Raw genomic sequence first — 9,838 nt, 5'->3', positions numbered from 1 at the left:
GTGGGGAATCTAAGAAATGAGAAAGTGAAAGTATAGGTATTGTAGAAAGCTCAACACCATGAACAGTTCTATGCCAGTATGTTTCTGAAACAGAATAGATAGTTTTCTAGAAAAATATAAATATATTTCTTCAAACATTGAATGTAAATATTTCTCCAAAACTTAGAAGTAAAACTCTTAACCATTAAAAGGGTTGAATTCATACTTTAAAATGTAGTCACAGAAGCAAAAAATGTCCCAACAAGCCCAAATTCTACTAAATCTTTAAGAAACAGATATCCCTATTGTGTATTTACAAGTCCAGGGAATTTAAAAAGGAGTGAGGAAACTTACACATCTGACCAGGGTGGAGTAGCAGGGATCTCCTTTCAGAAACAACAAAACTAACGAGTACCAACAGAGAGATCAGGTAAGGATAAAGATACAATGAGACGTTGTTGGAAGATTATTTTCTATGCAGAAGACATTTTTCTTTGGAGTGTTTTAATTAATAATTTGCTTTTTATTTTTATTTATTTATTTTAAGATGGCATTTTGCTTTTTTGCCCAGGCTGAAGTGCAGTGGCGTGATCTTGGCTCACTGCAACCTCTGTCTTCCAGTTTAAAGCAATTCTCCTGCCTCAGCCTCCCGAGTAGCTGGGTTTTATATTTTCTTAATCTCCCCCTCTTTTTTGTTTCTTTTTTTTTTTTTTTTTTTTTTTTTTTTTTTTTTTTTTTTTTTTTTTTTTTTTTTTTTTTTTTTGAGACAGAGTCTCAAAATCCCGAGTAGCTGGGATTGCAGGCACCCACCACCACACATGGCTAATTTTTGTATTTTTAGTGGAGATGGGGTTTCACCATGTTGGCCAGGCTGGTCTCGAACTCCTGACCTTGATCCACCTGCCTTAGCCTCCCAAAATTCTGGGATTACAGGCGTGAGTCACTGCCCCTGGCCTTGCTTTTTGAATTTATTATCTTTGTCCCCTGGCCTTGCTTTTTGAATTTATTATCTTTGTCTTAAGTTTTGTCTAATGCACTATAGAAGTTAGCTGGGAAGAGAATGAGATCATGTTCCTGTCCTAATTGTCAGAGCCAGGGATTTATTTGGATGGATGGTCTGTGAGGAGCTGCTGACTCCTCACATGTAGGACATAGAAATGTCCTACATTCTTACATTTGTTTTTCAATACTGTGATGTGGATTGAAAAATAATAGAGGCTGGGCACAGTAGCTCACGCCTGTAATCCCAGCATTTTGGGAGGCCAAGGCAGGCAGATCACTTGAGGTCAGGAGTCTGAGACTAGCCTGGCCAACATGGTGAAACCCCATCTCTACTAAAAATACAAAAATTAGCCAAGCATGGTGGCACATGCCTGTAATCCCAGCTGCTTGGGAGGCTGAGGCAGGAGAATTAGTTGAACCTGGGAGGTGGAGGTTACAATGTGGTAAGATAGCGCCACTGCGCTCCGGCCTGGGTGACAGAGCGAGACTCTGTGTCAAAAAAAAAAAAAAAAAAAAAGAAATACTATATTGAATTATACATGACACTTTTAGACTACACCCAGTCAGAAGTGACAGCAGTAATCATAAATCTTCCATTAAGTTCTGTAGTTAGGTTATGCAGGGAAAATGTTCTTATATGTATGTATTCAAGTAAATAGAAGTTTCTGGGTATAACATATTAGCAAGGATGAGATCTTTATTTACTTGTTTTTATAATGTCAACTTTTACTTGAGATTCTGGGAATACATGTGCAGGTTTGTTACATGGGTATATGGCATGCTGCTGAGGTTTGGGGCCTGATTGATCCTCTTACCCAGGTAGTGAGTATAGCACCCAGTAGTTTTTCAACCCTTGCCTCCCTTCTTCCATTCCCTCTCTTGTAGTCCCCAATGTCTATTGTCCCCATCTTTTTGTCCATGACTACCCAGTGTTTAGCTTCCTCTTCTAAGTGAAAACATGCAATATTTGGTTTTCTGTTTCTGCGTGAGTTAGCTTAGGATTATGGCCTCCAGCTGCATCCATGTTGCTGCAGAGGACATGAGTTCATTCTTTTTTATGGCTGTGTAGTATTCCATGATGTTTATGTACCCCGCATTTTCCTTCTCTCTCTCTCTCTCTCTCTCTCTCTCTCTCTCTCTCTCTCTCTCTCTCCCTCTCTCTCTCTCTCTCTTTCTCTCTCTGTTTCTTTGGAGACAGAGTCTCTCTCTGACACCAGGCTGGTGCAGTGGCGCAATCCTGGCTCACTGCAACCTCTGACTCCCTGGTTGAAGCGATTCTCCTGCCTCAGCCTCCCAAGTAGCTGGGATTACAGGTATGTACCACCATGACCAGCTAATTTTTGTATTTTTAGTTGAGATGGGCTTTCACCATGTTGGCCAGGATGGTCTTGCTCTCTTGACCTCATGATCTGCTTGCCTCGGCCTCCCAAAGTGTTGGTATTATAGGCGTGAGCCACTGCGCTTGGCCAATCACATTTTCTTTATCCAGTCCACCATTGATGGACACCTAGGTTGATTCCATGTGTTTGCTATTGTGAGTAGTGCTGCAGTGAACATACATGTGCATATGACTTTCTGGTAGAATGATTTATTTTCTGTTGGATATATACCCAGTAATGGGGTTTCTGGGTTGAATGGTAGTTCTAAGTTCTTTGAGAAATCTCCAAATCACTTTCCACAGTAGTTGTACTAATTTACATCCCCACCAATAGGGTATAAGCATTCCCTTTTCTCCTCAACCTCGCCAGCATCTGTTATATTTTGACTTTTTATTTTTGTTTTTTTGACACAGGGTCTTGCCCTGTCACCCAGGCTGAAGCACAGTGATATGATAGCTCATGCAGCTTTGACCTCCCAGGCCTGAGTGATCCTCCCAACTCAGCCTCCCAAGTGGCTGAGACTACAGGCATGTGCCCCCATGCCCAGCTAATTTTAAACAAAAAAATTGTAGTGATGAATTCTCATCATGTTACCCTAGGCTGGTATTGAACTCCTGGGATCAAGCAATCCTCCCACCCCGGCCCCTTAAAAGTACTGAGATTACAGGTGTGAGCCACAGTGCCCAGCCTTTTTATCAGTGGCCATTCTGACTGGGGTGAGAGGATGCAATCTTTAATAGTGAAGTTCTGCAGTGTCCCCCAGATCTTAGAAAGTGTTCCTCCTCAGCCACCATGTAAGGAAAGCATCTTAGCCGGCCCAATTGCAAGTGCGAGCAATTCCCCACAGAAAGAATTTGGTGAGGGAGGATATGTGACATCGCTGTTGTAAAAACGGTCAGAACGTGTGTCCCCAGGGCTGCCATGTCTGTACCGGGCCATTTAGTCCATGAGGGTTGTTGCTCACTGAGTGCCAGCATGCCCACCAGGTCAGCTGCTGCACACACAGACTGGGTGCTGCAGGCGCCCTCTAGGGAGGTCACTACAAAGCGATTCCTGAGGCATGGCCACACCTACTCTGCAGTCTAAACTTGCGGAGCTGTACTTAAATAGCTAATTTGAGGCTGGTCACAGTGGCTTGCACCTTTGAGCTTAGCACTTTGAGAGGCTGAGGCAGGCAGATCACCTGAGGTCAGGAGCTCAAGACCAGCTTGACCAACATGCAGAAGCCCCGTCTCTACTAAAAATACAAAATTAGCCAGGCGTGGTAGTGCATGCCTGTAATCCCAGCAGCTCAGGAGCCTGAGGCAGGAGAACCACTTGAACCCAGGAGGCAGAGTTTGTGGTGAGCCAAGATCATGCCATTGCACTCCAGCCTGGGCAACAAGAGCGAAACTCGATCTCAAAAAAAAAAAAAAAAAAAAAGCTAATTTGAGCTTGATTACATGAAGAATAATATTTACTATGTCTATTTACTATTTACCTGTTCTAGGCATTTTCCACACATGGATTTATTGAACTCTCACGGAGGTTCTGGAAAATGAATACACTGTACGGAGGGAAACAGAGGCACACAGCTCATAAGCAGCATAGCCAAGAGGCAAGTCCAGGCAGGTGGCTCCAGAGCCCATGCCGTCAACCACGGTGACAGTTATGTCCACCCTCTGGCTCCTAAAACACAATTTATTCATGGTATAATCGAGCACATACCCTAGTATGTTGTAATTTATCTGATCATACGGCAAATCTCCCCCCACCACCTCCGCAAGACCACGAGCTCCCAAGAGCAAGAAGTTTTATCTTGTTTGTTTTTTCTTGTGGTAAAATACACGTAAGAGTCACCATCTTAATTTTTAGTTTACAGTTCAGTGGTATTGAGTCCATTCATGTTGTGGGTGCAGCTGTCACCACCTTCCTCTCCAGAACTCTTCATCTTCTCAAACTGGCACTCTGTACCCATTAAACATTAACTCCCCATTCTCCCTCCCCTCAGCCTCTGGCAGTCACCATTCCACTTTCTGTCTCTGTGAATCTGACTACTCTAGTACCTCTTTTGCGTGGAATCATACAGGATTTGTCTTTTTGTGACTGGGTTATTTCACTCAACATAATGTTTTCAAAGTTCATCCAGGTTTAGCATGTACCAGGATTCCCTTCCCTTTTTTTTTTTTTTTTTTTTTTTGAGACAGAGTCTCGCTCTGTCACCCAGGCTGGTGTGCAGTGGCGCGATCTTGGCTCACTGCAACCTCCACCTTCCAGGTTCAAGCGATTCTCCTGCTTCAGCCTCCTGGGATTACTGGCCTGCGCCATCATGTCTGGCGAATTTTTGTATTTTTAGTAGAGACAGGATTTCTTCATGTTGGCCAGGCTGCCTCAAACTCCTGACCTCAGGTAATCCACCTGCCTCAGCCTTCCAAAGTGCTGGGATTACAGGCGTGAGCCACTGTGCCTGGCCGCTTCCTTTTTAAGGCTGAATAATATCCCATTGTACGGATAAACCACATTTTGCTCATCCATTTATCAGTCAATATTTTCCAAACCAAGTTCATTTTCATCCTGGCTGGAGCCTTTTTCTCTTCCATCTCATTTGTTCTGTCTTCAGCATCCCACGAATTAGATACTTACTCCATGCTAATCCATCCCATAGCTGTCCACACCAAACCACGTGGGAGGATGATTTCCCTATATCAGAGCTGACATACCATTACAAAGGCTACTTGGCTTCTGGATCTGCAGTTCCTAAGTAGCCTTGAAGTTCAGAATCAGCTTCAGATGCACAGTAGAAGCATTCTCTTGTCAGATGAACAATGCAGAAGATTCCGAAGGGCATACTGGCAACCTGTCATGGCAGGTTGTGATGGGAAGCCCCATCCCATGGGGGCTTCTGGGATGCAGATAGTGTGCTACTTTGTGATCTGGGAGGTGATCATATATAATATTTGCTTTATAATAACTCATTAAATTACAAATTTATATATTTTTCAAATGTATCTTATGTTTCACAATGAGGAGCTGTTAAAAGATTGGAAGTAATTATAAACATCTAGATGGATTCTACAGTTTGCTTCATAACTGTCTTTAAATTTTTGCTCCACTTCAAAATTTTTAAAAAGTAAATTAGGGCCTTGTGGACTCTCCATTTTGGATCTGGCTTTTGCAAGAAAGATGGTATCAAGCCTTCGACCTTGGACTATGCTCAGATAAAAGGCCTAGATTCAAATTACTAGATGGGCAAATGAGTATGTATAGTTGTATATTTCAAGTTAAAATGAAAAATACAAGATTGAAATGAAAAATATATGTTATTTTCTGTGGTTACCCACTTTAGGCTGTATTTTTATCTAGATATAGCGGGAACTTTGCTAAATTCACCTTTTATGTAAATTGGAAATTTTACTGAGAAAGGCCTACTTTAGCACTACGTAGGGGGAAGAAAGCACCTTCTAGGCCGAATGCTACCTGGAGACCCTCCCCATGCACCTATGCTTCAAAATCGCCTCCAGCACCCACTGTCAAGCCTCCCAGCCTATCGCCACCCTAGCATCTCACTTGCTATCTCCCTGTGGGTTTTCAATTTCTTGTCTGGAAAATTATTGGATGAATTAATATCTTTTGGAAGAATTTGTGTCCACCTTACAAAAGTTATTCCATAAATGATTTGATTTTTTGGTGGTGGTTTTAGTTGTGAGAAGTAAGAGTTCAAAAGTAAGAGTTCCTGTTGCCCCCACCTCTGCATCAGCATTTGGTATTGTCATTTTTTAGATTTTAGCCACTCTAATATGTGTAGCATAGTATCTTGTGGCTTTAATTGGTATTTCCTTACTTCACATTACATAGAACCTCTTTTCATAGGGTTCTTTCCCAGCCCATCTTCTTTGTTCAAGTCACTGTTCAGACCTTTTGCTCATTTTTTTTATCTGATTATTTTCTTGTTGAATTTTAAGAATTTTTTTTTTTGTGTATTTTGGATACAAGTAATTTATCATATATATAATTTTTAGGTATTTTCTTCTAGTCTATGGCTGCTGGTCTTTTCATTCAGCAGGATCTCTCTTAGCACAAAGTTTTAACTTTTAAAAAATTATTTACTATTTAAGTTAAAGATAGAGACAGGGTCTTGCTATGTGGCCTAGACTGGTCTTGAACTCAGGCTCAAGTGATCCTCCCACCTTGGCCTCCTAAAGTGCGGGTATTATAGGTATGAGCCACTGCACCCAGCCAGTTTTTTTCTTTCTTGATGATATTTTACTGTTGTCTCTAAAAACTCATCACCAAACCCAAGATCACACAGATTTTCACCTGTATTTTTTCCTAGAACTTTTGTACTTTTGCTTTTTTTTTTTTTTTTTTTTTTTTTTTTTTTTTTTTTTTTGCGACGGCGTTTCACTGTGTTGCCCAGGCTGGAGTGCAGTGATGCAGTCCCAGCTCACTGCAAGCTCTGCCTCCTGGGTTCATGCCATTCTCCTGAATCAGCCTCCCGAGTAGCTGGGACTACAGGCGCCCGCCATCATGCCACGCTAATTTTTGTACTTTTAGTAGAGATGGGGTTTCACCTTGTTAGCCAGGATGGTCTTGATCTTCTGCCCTCGTGATCTGCCCGCCTCAGCCCCCCAAAGTGCTGGAATTACAGGCGTGAGCCACCATGCCAGGCTTGTATTTTTGCTTTTTACATTGAGGTCTGTCGTCCATTTTGAATTAATTTATTTTTGTGCAAACTATAAAATACAGGTTTTGGGTTTTTTTTTTTTTTTTTTCTTGTTGCATATGGGCATCCAGTTATTTCTTTTTTTTTTTTTTTTTTTTTTTTTTGAGTTTGACAAATTTATTGGTACTTTAGTAAAGACATTCATCTCAGTCATTTCTCTCTCCCAGCTTGACCTTAGGTTAATATTTCATTTGGGTCAAGAAAATAATACGTAGGAGAGGTATGTTATTTTAACAAATAGGAAAATGGACAAAAAAAGGATAGTTTGCCTACATTAAAGTAAGTTAAATTCATGTATCTTGATATAATTAAATCATGTAAGAACTAAGAGTTCTATATACATTTCCATCGTTTTACTTGGGCTTATTCTAAACTTAAATGCTAGTGAACAAAATGTTAGGAATATACACAGGCTGCTTCTCTGGAGTTATTACCAACTAAAAGACCTCAGCAAGCAGTTACCACCAATAAAACAATCTGAAGCTGCCTCCAAATATAATATTGTAGGAGTTTTCAAGGAAATTTTTATACTGTATGCTTCTTTTGTCTGTGACTATGCTTTTAAAGATGTGTTTAACTGTCACATTTAAAAAAAGTTCATATACAATACAAAAATACAAAACAAACACCCTACAATACACAAATCTAACAAAGTACATGTGGTGAGATTCCAAAAAATGTTTGAAGATGCATTTTCTTTCCTTCAATTTCAGTATCTAAAATGTGCTTTTTCAGAGGCCGCTGGTCAATACGTACGCATTTAACATAAACCATACAATTTTACTAGTAAGAAAGCCGATAGTTAAGTTCAATTCAAACTGGAGTTCACAAGTTAGTAATTTAAATCCTTAGACAAGGCTACAGAAAGTGCATCTTCTTGTTTTCCATCTTCATACAATGTTATTATTATTTTTTTTTTTTTGGTGTTTATACCTTTTAAAAATAAAAACAGCCAAATATTTAAGCAATATGTACATTTAAATTTTTGGTGGTGGTTTGTGTTTTAAAAGAAACAGCTTCCTTATCATTTGCCTCAAGTTCTGGTGGAAATGCTTACAGGAACTAGCTAGTAAACAAAAAACAAGAGAAGCACATTCAAAATACTGATTTACTTTGGTAGCAAATGGTTTTTCTTTGAAGACTAATGAAGATAGACAAGACCCATTAAGGTGAAGTGGGCTATTTCAAATATTCAACAGTTTACATTAAAAAAAAAAATTCTTTTAAGAGCTAAGCATCTGTATCCACTGATAGCAATGCAATACCTAGTTTATGATGACTTGAAACAAAACAAATGCCCATAAGGAAAAAAGCTGTATTTTATCTAAATTTACTTTCAGTGAATAGTTCAGTAACATTTTCCTCCCAATACAATACTCCCTCTCTCTATAAGGCTGTTCCTGGGAGCCAGACAAGTTTGGGTAATAAGGGAGTTAAGAGAGTGACTGCTTGCAGTTTTAAATAGACAATAACTTTTTGCTTCCCTCTTAATGTGCTAATAGTTGTGTCTAAAAAAATATGCAATTCTTAAAAAGGTACCATTTCTGATTTCTTTATTATCTGTAACCTTTGGAAACTAATCACATGAAACTACAAAATTAGCAAATGTCTTGAAATCTGTATATAAAACATAAATTACCTCTAATTTCAAACTCTCATTTATTAGTGTACCACTCAATCTTTTAAGAAAATGAAAAAGAAAAAAAAAGCGGCTCCAAAGATAGTCTTATACCATTCTTTAAAAAAGGAAACTGTTCCTTTTAACTTTACACCCACCCCACACCCCAATTTCAAAACATCATTTAATTGTCTTGGTCATGGATATTTCCAAGATGAGATTTTATATTTCGCTCCCACAGCTTCTGGTTGTCAGAAAACCCATGTTTTCCTTTATTGAAGGAGTTTGGTCCAGCTGATGTTGGTGTATCCCTTCCAATATTCTTCATCCTCATCTTTGCTTCTGGAGGCATTTCCTCTGGTTCACTATCTTCATCTTCATTAAAAGCTGCTGATACTGAAAGAGTTTTTGGAGCAAGAGTTGGAACAGTTTCTTTAGGCTTACTTGATCCAAGTTTGATGGATATGGCTGATGCTTTCTTTGTCGTCTGACTACCTATGGCAAATCCAAACTTGGAGATCTTTGTAGGCTTTGTTGGGAGGTCGGCAGCTTCTTCTTCAGCTGATCGCTTCTGAGCGCTGTGACTGGAACTTGCCCCTCCATTACTCCGGCGGCTCCAGCTCGCTGCGACTTTTCAGGCTTCTCCTCTCCCGCCTTCCCGTCCGCCATTTTCCCCGCCGCGGCCTCCCTTGCCGCATCCAGTTATTTCAACACCATTTGTTAGAAAGAGCGTCCTTTAGCTATTGACCTTCTGTACACCTTTGTCAAAAATTAGTTGACTATATTTGTGTAGTTTTATTTCTGAGCTCTCTCTTGTTCTATTGATTTAAGAATCTGTTCCTTACCAATACCACACTGTCTTAATATAGCATTATTAAAAATCTTGAAATCTTGTCTTCTTTGTTCTTTTCAGAATGCTTTGGCTATTCTAGTACTTTGCCTTTTTATTTTTAGACTCAGTTTGTCATTATCTACCGAAAAAAAAATTTGCTAGAATTTTGATTAGGATTGCATTGTTTCTATAAATCAGACTGGGAAGAACTGACATCTGAACAGTGTTCAGTCTTCCAGTCCAGGAACACAGAATATATCTTATTTTATTTAGATATTTGATTTCTTTTATCTGTGTCTTGTAGTTTTCTGCATATAGATCCTGCA

The 9,838-nt window shown here is 39.7% G+C and overlaps 1 pseudogene across 1 annotated transcript; it reads right to left on the bottom strand.

Annotated features, from left to right (window-relative positions):
- Positions 1–7,136: 7,136 nt before the first annotated feature.
- LOC115894808 lies at positions 7,137–9,357 on the bottom strand (annotated as a pseudogene). The gene has a single exon (XR_004054999.1). The product of XR_004054999.1 is annotated as a PEST proteolytic signal-containing nuclear protein pseudogene (transcript).
- Between the last annotated feature and the right edge of the window lie 481 nt (positions 9,358–9,838).

Source organism: Rhinopithecus roxellana, chromosome 19 (genome assembly GCF_007565055.1).
Source record: "Rhinopithecus roxellana isolate Shanxi Qingling chromosome 19, ASM756505v1, whole genome shotgun sequence".
NCBI classification, from domain to species: domain Eukaryota; kingdom Metazoa; phylum Chordata; class Mammalia; order Primates; family Cercopithecidae; genus Rhinopithecus; species Rhinopithecus roxellana.
Note: the sequence above shows the minus strand (reverse complement) of the source record. Positions and strands in the feature narration are given on the sequence as shown.